At 33.4% G+C, this 18600-nt stretch overlaps 1 pseudogene; it reads left to right on the top strand.

The window, feature by feature from the left end:
* Window positions 1-1994: 1994 nt before the first annotated feature.
* LOC141421317 (UAP56-interacting factor pseudogene) lies at window positions 1995-2943 on the top strand (annotated as a pseudogene).
* Window positions 2944-18600: the final 15657 nt, after the last annotated feature.

The following is an 18600-nucleotide window of genomic DNA, read 5'->3' as shown; positions in this document are numbered from 1 at the left end:
TTCCCAGGGTTGTTTCAAGCTTGTTTTCTTTTTGATGCATTTTGACTTGGTTCTCAATTCTCAGCTGAGTGTGTGAGTTTCTCTGCATGCTCCATTTGCTTGGCAAATATGATTTGGGCTGCATGCTGATTCTGATGAACACATCATAGTGAAGCAATGAGAGCAAATAAATACCTTCTTTCATATGGAGATGAAGATAGATAAGCTTTCCTGGTGCCTTATAACTTTTTTATTACTTTTGTTTTTGTGTAGACAGATTTCTGGTATATCTTTTCTGCACTATAGAAAATATAAAAGAATCTTATTCCTCAAATGCAGCCTCTAAGGAAATCTAAATTAAGTTTGAGAGAAGCAGATGTAGTAGCAAACTAATAAAAAGTAAACTGAGGAAAAGCAAAGTAACAAACTTGAAGGAAATGAAGTCAGGCTTGCTTAGAACATTTTCCTTAATGCTTCTTCCTTATTTTCTGTATTTGTAATATGTGGCATGAATTCTGGTATCTCCTGAGATATAATAATGATTGTAAAAAGAAGTATCTAGAGAAACAGGAGCTGAAAAGCACACACATAGGGAAGAGAGGAAGGAGACAGAGAAAGAGAGAGAGAAAAACAGAGATAAAGACTGAGAGAGAAGAGAGTTGATTTTAAGGAGCTGGTTCTTATATTATACTCCTGGAGAGTAGTCTGGGCTCTGAGGATTTGGGTAGCAGTCTATGTTACAGTTTTGAGTATTAATTCTGTGGACTGGGAAATCAGGCCAGGTTTCTATTCTTCTTGAGAATTCTTTCTTCCATTGCTCTTAAGGTCTTCAATTGATTGGATGAGGCCTGCCTACATAATGGAGAATACATTGCTTTACTCAAAGTAATTGAGTTGATAAGTGCTTATTAAAATGTTAATTATAGCTAAAACTATACTTTTACAGCAACATCTAGGTTGATTTTTAGTCAAACAGTTAAATAACATAGCCTTGACAAATTGACACATCAAGTTAATCATCTCAAAACATACGTTCATTCCATGTAAATTTCCTTCTTTTCCTACTTTACATATCTCTTAACCCTTTCCTGTTACCCCTTTCTATTTATTAATTATTAATAGTTTTATCTTAAATAATTTTAAAATTCCTACTTTATTCTAACTTAGTTCCTTTCATTTCTAACGTTGTGTGTGTAGTTGTTTCTAGTTTCTTTTTTACTACATTTAAGTATCTGGTTTGTTATTGAATTGTTGTTTTCACACTGCTACCTGTTTTCTCCACTGAGTGGTAATGGAATCATAACCCCCAAGAGAAGGCTGTCCACTAAGAAGACTCCATGAAAATTGAAATGTTATCCACCCCAACAAATGTGTGTATTTCAATGTGGAGACTTAAGAAAATGAAAAAAGAAAGGCAACAAGATTTCTCCAAAAGGTTAAAATAACAGAAAAAGAATTCAGCATTTTAGTTGTAAAACTGATCAATGACCTTAAATATGACTCAACCAAACATGACAGGAGGAAAGAAGTTAATTCAAGATGTGGGTAAAAATTCAGCAAGGAAATCGAGATTCTCAAAAAAGAAAATGAAAATTTCAATAAATCATATAAAAACTTCAGTGGAAATCAGTACCAATAGACTAGATAAAGAAGAAACAATGCTGGCGATTAAAGGCAAAGTTGATGCATTATCACATTCGGACAAAGAAATAATTAAGAATTCTTGGACATAATCACAAGACCAAGTCTATTAATCTATGGGACAGAAGAAATAACTGAAATACTAACTAAAGGCATAGAAAAAAACCAGTTCAATTAATTATAACAGAAACATTCCCAAATCTATATAAGACATGGACAATCAAGCATTTAGAACCACAACTGGACAAAAAAGCAACTCCGTGCTCTCTGACTCCAGCCTTCTTGGCTCACTGCTCCAGCGAGACGTCTCTAGCCAGGAACCGGTTTGGTGCCCGGTTGGTGGGAGCCATGGCGACTCCTCCTTCACAGCCGCATAAAGCCCGCAGCAATGAAAACTTAGACAAAATCGATATGTTTCTGGATGATATTATCAAATTGAATCGAAAGGAAGGAAAGAAGCAGAATTTTCCCAGACTAAATAGAAGACTCCAGCAAAGTGGCACCCGGCAATTCAGGATGCGAGTACAGTGGGGAATCCAACAGAACTCTGATTTTGGTAAAACTAGTCTGAACCGTAGTGGAAAGAGACATCCCTATGGAGTTATCACTGGCCTTGCAGCTAGAAAAGCAACTGGAATTCGAAAAGGAATTAGTCCTATGAATTGTCCACCTCTAAGTGACAAAAATATAGAACGGTATTTTCCAGTGTTAAAAAGGAAGGCAAACCTGAGACAAAATGAAGTCCAAAGGAAACCAGTTGCAGTTCTTAAGAGACATAATCAGTTAAACAGAAAAAATAACATTCCAGCTAATTTTACCAGGAGTAGAAATAAATTAAGCCATCAGAAAGACACTCGTCAGGCAACTTTTCTTTTCAGAAGAGGCCTGAAGGTTCAGGCCCAGTTGAACACAGAGCAACTGCTAGATGATATAGTAGCAAAGAGAACTTGTCAATGTCATACTTCTACCACAAATGGAGGAATTCTGACAGTATCCATTGACAATCCTGGAGCAGTGCAGTGCCCAGTAACTCAGAAACCATGATTAACTTGGACCGCCGTACCCTCATTCATTCCTAAAGGTGTCCCCCTACAATTTGACATCAATAGTGTTGGAAAACAGACAGAAATGACTTTGAATGAGCGTTTTGGGATATTGAAGGAACAAAGAGCAACGCTCACATTCAACAAAGGAGGAAGCCGCTTTGTAACTGTGGGATAAGAGTCCATGTCAAAGGAACATTTAAATGATGATTGTTTGAAAAAGTTGGACTGCTTGAAGAATTCATCACAGAAATTCAAGAAACTTTATTTCAGAATATTCCCAAGGCTAAATAATTCTTATTTTTGAAGTTTTTTTTTTTTTTTTTTTTTTTTAAGAAAAACATGTATAAAATAATGCCCTGAAAGAGTAACAGGGAATACACCTATTTGTTCTTAAAGATTTTATGGTTGGCCCAAATAGAACAATTCTCTGTTGACTTCTTTGGTGCCTCATGCAGCAGAAGGAAGACAAAGATAGAAACTGATTATTTTTATGAAAGTTGTATTTAGGGTTTCATCGACTTTGCCTATTTTTTTAGACTTTGCCATGGTAAATCTTAGTTTTCAGAAATATGAGTAGGCCTTTTTGTGTTGTCACTTATCCTTTAGTAGCGTTAATATAATAAGTGCAGTTGCCTTTTCTTCATGAGAGATGCTTTAAAAACTTGAGAATTCCAGTTTTGGCTTTTAAGATTTATGGAAATATCTGGAACTTGGTTTATTTTTCAGGTAGTTTTAGGTTAAACCCCCAGAGTTACAAGTCTTTAATGCTGAACTTTTAACAAAAAATGTGGTTCTTGGCATTTGTCTCAGTTTAAAATGTTGGTGTTTCAAGACTATAAATGCATATTTACAAAGTTAATCTGGCAGGATGTTGGAGGGAGAAGGTCTGATGTAAAAACCCTGACAATTTGTGTTTCATAAATGAAGAAAGCATTACAGGAAGTAGCAAGTTGAAAGATAATAAACTTAGATGAATAACTTCAAAACCCGGTTATAGGTATATACTTTGGATTTAGTGTAATCTTTAATGTCCACAAATTTTTTTTCAGATGACATTTATATGAATTAAAATTTTAAAATTGAGTCCCTTAGATATTTTATAGTAAACTTAATAGCCATAAAGTCCTACATTTTCTTCTTATTCAGAAAGTTAAAGTTCATAAGCTTTAAGTTTGCTAAATTAAATAATTTACAACTCTAAAAAGAAAAATATACTTGTTTATGTCAAAGAAAATTCAAAATTATAATAGAGTTACACTGTAACCTTGTGTTCCTTTCACTCTGATTTCCTACATGATACAAACTTCAGACATTTATAAGGAGAAAGGATTTTTTGCCTATTCTGGAGGGGAGAGAGGAGTTAGTCTGATGTGCCAAGACAGTGATAAGAGTCCCCAAATAGTTGTATACTGTAAACTACAGTAAAATGCCAAAATGCAGCAAAATATTCCAGATACTGGTTAACAAGTTTGGTCACTTTGAAGCTTGACATTTTGGTTTGCTATATAGTGCAAACCTTTAAGCAGGTGTTAAGTTTCTTTGGTGTTAGATGTTGACTTTTCCTGTAACAAAACAAAACAAAAAATGTTATCACTCCTGCATACCTTGCATTGTGTACTAGATTTCATTGTCTCTCATGCTCCTTGGGTTACTTGGTTTATGCTAGCCATGGAAAGCTATCAGTAACAGTTTCATGTTATACCAAAGAATTAAGTCTGATCCTTAATATCTAGTATTTTGTCAGTACTTCTACTTGACCTTGATAATGGATTACTGGAAGCCAGTCACAGAACTTGAAAAGACTCTAGTCTCTCCTTCACTATTTGATGCTTTTCATAGAAGCCAAGGACTCATATTTCAAGTATCAATATATTTGATCCAGGAATAATACATTTTAGACTGGTTTAGAATTACTGGAGCTTATTTTAAATCAAAGGAAAAACAACTGAGTGTGACGTTGCTGCCTTTAGAACAGTTTGTGAAAATATGATATAAAGTTGTTTTCATTTTCCTATTATTTTAAATATTATTATAGAGAGGTATTATTCATGGCAAATTTTTTTTGGTAAACCTTAAGATTGCCCCAAATGTTAACATTAAGTGCATCAAATAACAAAGTGTTTTTGGTATATTAAATGCTTATTCTTCATGCATTTGTAATTTAATTTTCTTTCAAAGTAAATTTTGCCTTTGGTACAACTAAATTAAACTTCTTGAGTACCAACATATATATATACAAAACAATATGCTTTGTTGGAGGAAAATTTCTTTTCTTGGAATGTGGTTTTAGTCATCCTTGTTCAATTCTTAAAGGTTGTTTGTTTGGTTTTTTTTTTTTCAACAGGATGCAACTTGAAATTTCCTTTGCATCAAGGTATATGCAAAACATTGATGCAGTGCATCACAAAACGAAGGTTTGTATTTAATGAGGAGGTGTTTTACACTGTACTTTTGGTGTTTTTTGGAAAAGTTACATTTAGATCTATTATGAAGCTGTTCATTTTTAACAAATAAAATGTAACAGGTTTCACATAAAAAAAAAAGCATCTCCACATGTCACATTATAATTAAAATGCCAAGAGGTGAAAACAAAAGAAGATATTAAGAACTGGAAGAGAAAAGTAACTTACTTAAAAATGGATACTTCAAAATTATATCAGACATTTCAACAAAGACCATAGATGCTGGAAAGATATTCCATGTTATATATCAAGGCCTGAGAGTAAACAACTGCAATCCAATATTACTATATACACCAAATTTAGCCTTTAAATTGATTGAGAACTAAAATTCTTATAAGATAGGCACAGGTTGAAGCAATTCATGACCCCTAAACCATCATCACAGAAGATACTTAAACAAATCTTATACAAGGGTGAGAAAGACAGTCTAAATCACAAGAATTCAGGCAATAATAAATTTCATTAAAAGAAGATGTGAAAAAATGAGAACTAGGCAAGAATAAAATGAGTTCAACTCAGTAAATCAGAAAACCTCTAACAAGAATGAGGAAGAAAGAAAAGAACAAACAGTACTCAAATCAACCAGGAAAAAAAAAAACCTAACAAAATGATAGGAATTAGCACATAGCACTCAATAATAATCCTAACTGTAAATGATCTTAACTCTCCAATAAACACAGTGCAGATTGGCTAATTAGATTAAAAAATTATGTCCAACTGTTTGTTTTCAGAAAGAATTGTATCTGACTGGCTAAGACACACTCAGACTTGAAGTGAAAGGATGAAAATGATTTGCCAAATAAATGGAATTTGAAAGCAAGAAGGAGTAGTTACATTCATATCTGACAAATTAGAATTCAAGACACAATTTGTCAGAAATGATAAAGAAGTTCACTATATATTTATATCTTAGTGGTGTACAGTCCACCACTAAGATATATCACTTATAAATATACATTCACCAAATGTCATCATACCCAATTTCATAAAAAATACAATTGTGGCATAAAGGTACAGATGGAACTTATATGATAACCATGATAGCAGCAGAGTTCAATACCTCATTTTCATCAACAGACACATTAATCAGACCCCAACACCCCCCCCAAATTGAAACTTTAAAGTTCAGCTGCCCCATAGTTCAAATGTACTTCATAGAAATCTATGGAACAGTAATTCAACAGCTGTGAATACAAATTATTTTCAGCAATCCATGTAACTTTATGTAAAACAGATTACATCTTAGGCCATAACAAATACAAGAAAAATTAAATAATTTTTTTCACCTTATCAGATCATAAGGGAATAAAACTAGAATTCAACTGCAAGAAAAACTACAGAAAACACACAAATACATGAGATTGAACAATAAAATTTTGAATTATCATTGGGTAGTTGAAGAAGTCATGAAGTAAATTTTAAAACTCATACAATAAAATAAATATGAAAACGCAACTTAACAGAATCTATGGGACAGCAAAAGGCAGTTCTCCTTGTTTATCTTTTATTTTTTTTGGTGGTACTGGAATTTGAACTCAGGGCCTAATGCTTGCTAGACAAGCACTGTTCCACTTCAGCCACTCCACCAGGCCCCCAAAAAGTCAGTTCTGAGAAAGAAGTTTATAGCTATGCATACCTGCATTATAAAAACAGGATAGCTGTACAAAGTAACCTAATGATGAATGTAAAGTTCATAGAAATGTAATAAACCAAACTCAAAACTAGCAGAAGGAAAGGTACCATAAAGATCAGAACTGAAATTAACACAGTGGAAATCAAATGATCACTGCAATGCATCAATAAAACAGAGTTTGTTCCTTGAAAAGACTAAAAAAGATTGACAAACCCTTACCCAAACTCTCCAAAATAAATAGAAACTCAGATTAATAAAATTAAAGAAAAAATGGGATAGTATAAAAGATTCCACGAAATTCATAGGACCATACATTTTGAAAAAAAAGTTTCCAAATAATGGAAAACATAGAAGAAATGGAAAATTTCAAGAAACATACAGCCTACTAAGAGGCTATAGAGAAACAGATCTGTAAAGAGCAATTAAAATGAAATAATAGAGTCTACTATAAAAGAAAAGCCCAGGACCAGGCAGATTCTCTGCCGATCTCTACAGGACCTTTAAAGAACTAACATCATTGCTCTTCAAATTATTCCATAACATTGAAAGGAAAGCAACACTACCAAACTCATTCTATGAAGTCAGTATTATCATGATATTATAACAGAGCAAAGAAAAAAACAGAAAAAGCAAACTATGGACCAATCTCCTTAATAAACATACATACATATAAAATTCTTCAAACAATAATTGCAAACAGAATTCAACAACACATTGAAAATCATTTACCATGATTAAGTTGGTTTCAGTTCACTGCTGCAAGGATTGTGCAACATGTGCAATTCAGTAATCATAATACAATGCATAAATAGAACCAATGACAGATGACATGATCATCCCAAAAGATGCTGAAAATGCACCTCTCTTCATAATAAAATCACTGAATAAACTAGGAATAGTATAGTCATACCTCCACATAATAAGGCCTATTTAAAACAAACCAGTAATCAACATTATACTGCATGATGAAAAACAGAAAGCATTAATTCTTCAATCAGATAAAAGAAAAAGGTGTCAATTTTCATCATTCTTATTCAATACCGGGCTTGCATCTTTACTCAGAGTAATAAGGCAAGAGACAGAAATAAAATCATTCTATTAGGAAAGAAAGAAGTCAAATTATCATTGTTTCCAGGTGATAGCATCTTCTACTTAAAATAACCAAAAGATTTCAGCGGAAGACAGTTAAATCTGATCAATAATTTCAGTTAAGTAGTAGTATTCAAAATCAACATGGATAGCTTTTCAACATACTAGCAACACATTCCTTGGAAAGGAGTTACAATCTAGCTTACAGTAGCCTCACAAACAAACCAACAAATAAAAACTCTTAAGAACAACTTTAATCAAAGAAATTAAAGATCTCTACAATGAAAACTATAAAGCACTGAAGAAACAAATGGTACTAAACACTAGAAGATAGAACTCTTATGTTCATAAAACAGCAAAATTAATATTGTGAAAATGACCATATTGCCAAAAGTAATGCAATCTGTATAAAAATTGCAATAATATTCCCACAAAAATACAAAACAGAATCCTAAAATTCATATGGATGAATAATAGACTTCAAACTACCAAAACAATCCTGTACAATCCCCTTCAAAGCATACTTCAGAACCATAACAACTAAAAGCAGGTTATTGGCATAAAAACAGACATATAGACAAGTAGAATAGAGGACTCAAAAATAAACCAACCTGGAGCTGGGCATAGTATCTCAAGTCTTTAATCCTAGGGGACACAGGAGGATCACAGTTCAATGCTAGCCTGGGCAAAAAATTAGTGAAACTCCCATCTGAACTAAAAAGCTAGACATGATGGCATGAACCTGTGATCTGAGCCACACAGAACATATAGGTAGGAGGACTGTTGTCCAAGGTTGACAACAGACTAAACTGTGAGTCTCTCCCTGAAAAATAATTAAAGCCACAAAGGACTTTGGTACATGACTCGAATGGCCAAATAACTGCCTAGAAATCATCAAGCTCTGAGTTCAACCCCCAGTACCACTACGCCCACTAAAAAAAAAACCAAAGAGAAAAGAAATAAACTGACACAGCTTTAGTAATCTGATTCTTTCCAAATGACTCTAAATCATACATTGGAGAAAAGACAGTTTGGGCAACAAATGATGCTAGAAAAACTGGATATCCACATGTGGAACATTGAAATTAGGTCACTATTTCTCACTCTCTACAAAGGACCTTATTGTAAGACCTAAAAGTTTGAAACTACTAGAGGAAAACTTAAGGGAAACACTTCAAGATCAAGGAATAGACATTGACTTTCTAAATATGAATCCAGTAGCTCAAGAACAACAAGTAACAGCAAGTATTGACAAATGGAATTGCATCAAAATAAGAAGCTTGTGCACAGCAAAGGAAACAATTTCTAGGACAAACAGTAAAAGAGAAAATAATTCAATGAATAAATGGGCAAGTGAACTGAGTAGACACTTTTCCAAAGTACAAATAAACAATAAGTGCACGAAAAATGTTTGCCAACTTTTCTAACCATCCTGGAAATGGACATCAAAACAACCCCAGTCCAAATAGCTACCAGCAAGAAAATAAACAACAAATGCTAGTGAAGGTGCAGGGAAAAATTATTCCGTAAACACTGTTGCTGCTGATTTTAAATTAATACAACCACTGTGGAATTCAATATGGAGGTTCCTCAAAAAGCTAAAAATAGAACTCATATCTGATTCACCTACACAACTGCTGAGTATATACTCAAAGGAATCAAAGTTAGAATACAATAGATATACTTGCACACTTACACTTATTGCGGCACTATTCACAATGGCCAAATCATGGAATCAGCCTAGATGCCTATGAATGAATAAGAAGAATATGTGCTTTATATGCACGGTGAAGTTTTACTTAGCCACAAAGAAAAATAAATTTCTTATATTTTTTAGGAAAATGGAGTGAAGATCTTCATGTTAAGTGAAATAAGCCAGACTCATAAATGTTCTAGTCTTCATTTCTGATTTGATAATTTTAATATCTCTTTTTACTTGGAGATATTACCTAAAGGTTTGTCGAGTTGCTGGTATTTTTCAAAGATGCAGCTTTGGGTTTTGGGTTTCATTGCTTAACTTTTTAAATTTTATTTCCCATGTCCAACTTTATGCATTAAATTCTTATTTCTTTCTTGCTACTTATTTCAGGTTTAGTTTGGCATTTGTCTCCAGTACCTTAAGTTTGAAATTTAGATTACTATTTAAAATTGTTCATCTTTCTTTATTTCTTTGTTTCTCTCTCTCTCCCTCTCATTTAGGTTTCCATAATTTAGTATTTATATTCCTTACTTGGACTGGACATAAATCCTTACTTGGAATTGTATTTACAGAAAGGAACTTTCAAAGGTTCATCCATACTTATACATGTGTATTATTTCCTAATAAAATTTTCATGAAATTTAAAAGGCTTATATTGAAAGTAGTTTTATTTTCTAAAGCATGTCAGTTGGGATCATCCTTGAAATTTGGGGTGCATGAAAGATGTACAAAGAGAGTACTAAAGATATACTTTAGTTCATAAAAATTATGATAGGAATAACTGTCAGACATTTTCAAATTACCTTAAGCAAATGTAAAGGTGTTGTTGGTGAAATTACTTCTTAGTACAAACAATATACTATGTGAGTGAATTTTACAACCAAATTGTTAAGAGCATTCAAATTACTTGCCATTTTGATAGTTAAATTTCCATTATTTGATATTAGAAGATACAGGACAGTAAGAACAAAACCTCAAACTATTCAACTTTTAAAATAAGAAAATTTCAGATTAAAAATTATCTATGTTGTTTATAAAATGTGATCTTGATTTAATTTCTTGACATACAATTTCATACTAAAAAGACTAAATAAATGGATAGTTTATAGAAAGCTCTTACTCTGGACAAATTACACACAATACCTTTCAATTAAGATAAAATCATTTGATAGTTTTAAGCATAATTTATAATTTAGTAATTTACAATTTATTCAATAATTTAGATCACATACAGCCCAACAAAAAGAACAGTCTGACAATTCCCACTGCACAATTCTTCCTACTATCAATATTAGCCAGGAATCTGACATGTACTACACTCAGTTAGAATGTTTCCATGTACTATTGATCAGCAAAAAATACTATATAATGTCAAGCCTTCTCCTCTTTCCCTCTCTTATCTTTGTCTGCTCTTTCTCTATCTCTTTCTTTCTTCTTTTGAAGAGCAGCTCAATGATTTGTGATACAAGATATCTTAAAACAATACAAGGAAAAGTACAAAATAGCACTTAACACTAATGCCAGCAACTATCTCAGAGTAATAAGTACAGATATTGTTATTTTTGTGATATTTACTTTTCTTTAGAACATAGATGAAAGCCATGAATATAAACTTGAGGTATATGCACAACACATACACAACCTTGAACAAAATACTTTTTCCTAAGTAGTATCACATTTTAAAATATTGGAACACTTTCTCTCTGATTTATGTTTGACAATGGAAAAGAAGATAACACATTCATCTATGGAGGGGTATACTGATTAAAAAGATCTTAATTTTCATGATGTCTTCCTCCATATTTTTACTTAACACAGGCTGTGAAATGGCCTAAAATAATTCATTATGAGAAAAATGTCAGTCACAGCTTTAATACTGTATTTGAAAAGCAACTGATGAGAAAGAAAATTGAAAGGTGAGACTTCATATTTGTTTCAAATAAGTGGTCTTAATCTTTCTTTTTTTAAAAAAGCTTAAATCAGTTCATTATAAGTATATCTAAATCATCAATTTTTGCAGCTCTCAGGTAAAGTCCAGCACTTGGCTCACACAAAGTCTATGAGAAGAGGTCAGAAGAGGTAATCTAATCTTAAATCATGACTGTGGAGATCAGGATCTACCTTGCTCTATGTTTCTCCACATTGCATAGAGCAGTTACTTTCAGGCTGTGTCTTGCCCTCAGTGACTCCATTTATAAAACAGTTTGCACCATATTTACTGAAAAGGCTAAGGCAGAATGATTCTGTGCCTTATTTGCACAAGTGAACAACCAGCATCTGTCCAGCACAAAGCTTGTGGCACAGATTATAGGCATGCACCACCACATCCATCATTTAGCATACTTAAACAAATAAGGAGCTGTATCAAGAGGTGTATGTTAGTGCAGTTCCACACACTGGGATACAATTCTAGCAGATACTTGGCAGATGCAAGTTGCCCTATAGTATACTAAAAGCTTACCACCTCAGCCATCCTGAATGTTTTCCCCTAAAAATGTGACCAGTGGTGGATAATTAGTGGAAGCATATTCCCTGTAGTAGTGGAAATAGAAAAACCAACACTTTGTATTTGGATAATCATTCCATACTCCATTAGGAAGTGAACTCCATAAGAAATAAGAACCAAATATCTGTGAAATGATCATCTAGCAACTGTTGTTGATTTCCATTCAGCTGAAATAATCATAATACATCCTGTAGGTTACCTTAAAAAGTTTCCTGGCCCAAGCAGAGCTATTAAAGCACAGTAAGCATCATTTCAGAATTCTGACTACTATGCAAAGGAAACATTACTTAGGAAGAAAGATACATGGAGAATTGTCATCAAGTTGAAAACTAAGGTTTGCAAGCTCAATGTTTAACAAACCCCAATCCTTCCTTTCTCTGATATTTTCTTGTACACATTAGCCTTGATGACATTTTTATGGTTACCTCTCTTAAATTCCACCCACATCTAATGAATTATCAGATCATAATTATTCAGTTATTAAGATTTATCTCATCTTTACCCTACTTCATTATTTCAGTTCCTGGTTATTTACTGCCTTTTAATATGCGTCAAAAGGACATAAGATTTTCTGATCTCTGTTTATCCTTCTTTGTGAAGAATTATGTCCGAGCTGAAAACCACTTAATGGTACTTTATTTGCTGTCTAATTCTACCTGTAGGTTCTTATGGCTGAATTGTGTCCCTACAAAATTCATATGTTCAAGTACTCAACCTAAGCACTTCAGAACATGACTGCATTTAGAGGCAGACTCTTTAAACACATAAAATGACATAGATAGAGACTGTAATTCAAGGAGACAGGTGATGTATAAGAAGAGGAGATTAGGACACTGATACATGTGGAGGGAAGACATGAGGACACATGGAGAAGAAATGACACACATCTACAAGACAAGGAGAAAACCTCAGATGAAGCCAACTCTTCCAACACCTTTGTATTAGACTCCTTGTTTCCAGAATGATGAGAATTTTAACTAAATTAAAATCACCACCTTGTGGTAAGTTTATCTTGACAGTCTCAGGAAACTAAAACATAAGTTGTACTCCATACAATATACACTGCTGAGAGCTTCTTCATGCCTGTTCTTCATCATTTTGATATGCTTTACTGCATTTTATTCTTTTTCCATTCTTCCTCTTTCAAAATATGAATTTGTTTTAGTGCCCTTCAGCCAGATAAATCATTACCATTTTTCAAGATATTGCTAAAGCAAAGTTTATCCTCAAGAAATTCAGTTACACCTCTTCACAACTCTATCCTATTGACCTATTGTGTTTGTATATGTTTCACTCATCCTAGATGTAGTTAGTAATTATGCATTACTTATTTTTGAGTTCCTACTTAGGGTCATATTTTAAGTCCTGTGTTTGCTCAATAAATGTAAGTTAAAAGAAACACTGCATAAACCAAAAGGAAAATGAAGTAGCAAGGGGGACAGAGAGAGATCAAGAAAGCCTCTGTGACCTCTACAACCAGCAGGTCTTTAGTAGGGAGAGGAGACCTGAGAGGGACCCTTAGCCATTAGAGTAACACTCTGAGAGGCATGACAGCATGCCTCTCTTATAGGCTAGGGTTTTTAAGCATCCTGTAGTGGGAAAAGGGAGTTTCGAGGGGAGTGGGCATTAGAAAAATGACTGTGCAGGGGGAATGAGGGAAGGTGCTGGACATTATAGGGAAGGTCATTGGGGCTGGGCAGAGAGACAAATCAAATAACATGTAATAGTAAGCCCATCAAAATAGCAGATTTCTCAACATAAACATTAAAAGCAAGAAGGGCATGGAGTGAGGTATTTCAAGTATTGAGAGAAAGTATTTCAATCATAAAATAGTCTACCCAGCAAAGCTATCCTTCCTGGGAATTGTTAAATTTCAAGAGAAGAGCAGACAAGTAATGAGAGAATAGCATAGAAGTAAATACGTACACATAAACCCTAACACAGTAAAACAACTAAATGAGAAGAATCACAATACACCTCTTAATATTAAGACTGAATGTTAATGGTCTCAACTCCCCTGCTGAAGTATATTCATTGTCAAACAGGATTAAAATGCAAGACTCAATAATTTGTTGTTTACAAGAAACTAACCTTATAGACAGAAACATACTTTGGCTTAGGGTGAAAGGGTGGAAAAAGATTTATTAAGCTAACAACCCCCCAAAACAGGCAACATTACATATACTTACATCAGATAAAGTATACTTCCAAGCTAAATTTGTCAGAAGAGACAAGCAAGGCCACTTCAGAATCAAGGAACAATATATCAAGAGGAAATATCAATTGTTAACTTACATGTGCCCAATGTTGGTGCACCTAACTTTGTTAAATATATAATACTGGACTTAAAAACACAAGTAGGTCCCAACACAGTGATAGTGGGTGATTTCAGTACTACTCAATCAATAATAAATAGTCATCTAGCCAAAATGACAACAAGTAAACTTTACAATTGAATGACACCATAGATCAAATGAATCTGGCAGAGGTCTACAGAATACTCCATGTAGCAACAGGACAATATACATTCTTCTCAGCAACCCATGGATCATTCTCCAAAACAGATGATATTTTAGGTCAGAAAACAAGTCTTAACAAATATAATAAATTTGAAATAACACCTTGCATAATGTCTGGCCAGAATGCAATAAAATTAGAACTCAACAACAAGAGAAACCACAAAATATATTCAAATATCTAGAGACTGAAACACATTGCTTCATGATCAGTGGATCATCAAAGAAATAAGAGAAAGAATAAAAAAGTTTCCTGGAATTTAATGAAAATGAAAATGCAAACTACCAGAACTTGTGGAACACAGCAAAGGCAGTGCTAAAGAGAAAGTTTATAACCATGAATGCATATATTAAAATCACAGTAAAATCTCAAATAAATAATTTAGTGCTACATCTTAAACTCAAAACTAGCAGAGGGATAGAAATAAGAAAAATAGGGATTTAAATGAATGAAATAGAATGAATAAAATAGAGAATAAAAAACAAAGAATCAGTAAAACAAAAAGCTGTTTCTTTGAAAAGATAAATAAGATGGACAAATGCCTAGCAAATCTCATTAAATTAATAGGGAAAGATCCAAATTAATATAATTAGAAATAAAAAATGAGAGATCACAATGAACACTGAGGAAATACAGGAAATCATTAGGGGTAACTGTGCAAACCTATACTCAAATAAATAGGAAAATCTAGAAGAAATGGCCAATTTCTAAACATATATGAATATCCAAAATTGAACCAAGAGGATATAAATCACCTAAATCTATAACAAGTAATGAAAATGAAGCAACAATAGTCATCCAGAAAAACAAAACTGCAGGACCTGATGAATTTACTGCTGAATTCTACCAGAACTTTAGAGAAGAGCTAACACCATCACTCCTCAAAGTTTTTCATGAAATAGAAAGGGAAGGAACACTACCAATATAATTCTATGAAGCCAGTATTACATTCATCCCAAAATCAGAGAAGGACACAACAAAACAGAATTATAGGCCAATCTCTTTAATAAAATTAGATGCAAAAATTCTCAGTAAAATACTGGCAAACTGAATTTCAACAACATATCAAAAAGATCATATATAATGATTAAGTGACTGTCATCCCAGGGATGTATGATGCTTCAACAAATGCAAATTATTAAACATAATTCAACATACTAACAGAAGCCAATCAAAAAACACAGGATTACCTCAACAGATGCAGAAAAATCCTTTATTAAAGTTCAACACTGCTTCATGATAACAGCTCTGATGAGACTAAAAATAGAAGGAATGTACCTAACATAATAAGGGTATACACAATAAACTTATAGCCAAGAACATACTAAAAGGGGAAAACCTAATCCATTTCCCTTAAAGTTGAGAATGAGACAAAGGTATTCACTTTCCCCATTTTTATTCAACATAGTCTTGTAATGCCTAGGTACAGCAATCAGAAAGGGAGAAGAAATAAGCTGAATAAATAGGAAATGAAGAAGTTTAGCTATCTGTATTTGCAGATGACATGATCTTTTACCTAAAAGACTCAGAAAACTCTTCCAAAAAATCCTGGACATCATAAACAGCTTCATAAAAGTAGCAGGATACAAAATCAACTTACAAAAATTAGTAGTCTTTCTATATACCAACAATGAATAGAGTGAGAAAGAATATAGGAAAACTATTCCATTTATAAAAGCCTCAAACAAATAAAATGCCTAAGGATAAACCTAACAAAGGAACTGAAAGAAATCTACAATGAAAACTAAACACCTTTGAAGAAAGAAATCAAAGAAGATTGAAAGCTCTTCCATATTCATGTATTAGCAGTGTCAATATTGTGAAAATGGCTATACTACCAAAAGTCACCTGCATTTTTGGTGCAATCTCCATTAAAACTCCAATGACATTCATCAGAGAGATTGAAAACTCAATGTTAAGGTTTATTTGGAAGCATGAAAGACCATGATTAGTTAAGATAAAAATGAGCAAAAAGACAAATGCTAGAGACATCACAATACCTGACTTCAAATTTTACTATAGAGCCATAGCAATGAAAACATCATATTACTGACAAAAAAGCAGACCTAAAATCCAGTGAAACAGAATAGAAGACCCAAACCTGAATCCAAGCAGTATGCCCACCTGATTTTTGACAAAGTTACCCAAAACATAATGGAGAAAAAAAGCCTCTTCAACAAGTGTTATGGGATATCTCCATGCAGAAAACTCAAAGTTGATCCATGTCTTTCACCCTGAGTATTAACTCAAAGTGGATTAAGGACCTGAAAATTTCAGGATTAAGACCTGAAACTTTGAAGCTAATAGCAAGGAAATAGCAAGGAATAAATTGGAAGTGATAGTTATAGGCAGTGACTTCCTAAATAGAACACAAGTGGCTCTGTAACTGAAACAAAGAATTGACAAGTAGGACTACAAGAAAATAAAAAGCTTCTTCAAAACAAAAGAAATGGTCACCAAATTGAAAAGCTAGCCCACAGAATAACCATGTATCTGGCAAGATGTATAGGTTTGCCAGCTATACATCTGACAAAGAATTAACAAACAGAATACACAGGGAGCTCAAAAAACTAAACTTCACAAAAGTAATGACCCAATGAAGAAAAGGACAAATGATCTGAACAGAGCTTTATCAAAGGAAGAAATCCAAATGACTAAAAAACACATGAAGAAATGCTTAACATCCCTGGCCTTTAAAGGAAATGAAATCCAAACCATGCTAAGATTCCACTTCACACATGTTAGAATGAGGTTACCATACTAATCTGAGTACATAACCACTCAGATTAGAAAGGATATCACAAAGAACAAAAACAACAGCAAATATTGGTGAGGATGTAGAGAAAAGGAACTCTCACACACTGTTGGTGGGAATGCAAGCTACTAAAATCACTATAGAAAACACTATAGAGGATCCTCAAAAAAAACTAAAAATAAACCTGTAATGCTAACTACTCAGGAGGCAGTGATCAGGAGGATTGTAATTTGAATCCAACCCTGGGCTAATAGTTTGGGAGACCCTATCTTGAAAAAAATCATCATAAAAAAAGAGCTGGTGGAGTAGCACCAGCTTAGGAAGTGTGAGGCCTTGAGTTCAAACCCAAGTGCAGAAAAGAAACCTAAAATTTGAACTGCCATCAATTCTACTTCTAGGGATATACCAGAAGGCATGTAAGTCAGATTATAATAAAGAAGACACCTGCACACCCATGTTTATTGCAGCATTATTTATTCACAAAAGACAAACTTCAGGAATTGTCCAGATGCCTTACAAAAGATGAAAGGATTAAGAAAATGAATATGGTATTTATATAAAGAAATTTTATACTCAGCTATATAAAAGAATGAAATTTTCCCTTTTGCAGGTAAATGCATGGAACTGGAGAATGTCATCTTAAGTCATGTTAATGAGGTTCAGAAAGCCAAAGGCCATATGTTTTATCTCATATGTAGAATATAGGCCCAATACAAATACAAGCAATATTATATATACATACAAATATATACAGAACATGAATCAGAAAGTGGGACTTATAGAGGAGACCAAGGGAGGAGGAAAAACAGGAAGAAAGGTAGCAAAAAATTATGAAGTACATCACATCTGTGTAGGAACCACACACAAGGAAACACATTGAAAACTGTTAGACAACATGGGATGGGGGAAAAGGATGAAACAGTGTAGTGTAGGGGGTTATATTGACTTACCACAATAAATATGCAGATATAATATGCAGGTCAAAATGCCACTGAACAATGAACAGACACCTAAACAATGAAGGACAACAATGAAAAACAGGTCACACTTAGGGAAGGGCACTGACAGGAGGGGGAGAGTAAAAGAAGGAAGTAAAAAAGTGAATATGGTTGATATGCTTTCTACACAGGAATGCATAGAGGATTTTTAAACCTGTTGAAATCATCATAGAAGGGGAATAATGTAGCAGGAGAAAAATAGAGGGGATAAACCAATTCATGCTATAATATACATACTCATTGAAATGTCATAATGAACCTCCATGTATAGTTAT

Source organism: Castor canadensis, chromosome 3 (genome assembly GCF_047511655.1).
Source record: "Castor canadensis chromosome 3, mCasCan1.hap1v2, whole genome shotgun sequence".
In the NCBI taxonomy this organism is placed as follows: Eukaryota; Metazoa; Chordata; class Mammalia; order Rodentia; family Castoridae; genus Castor; species Castor canadensis.
This window is presented reverse-complemented; position numbering and strand designations above follow the sequence as displayed.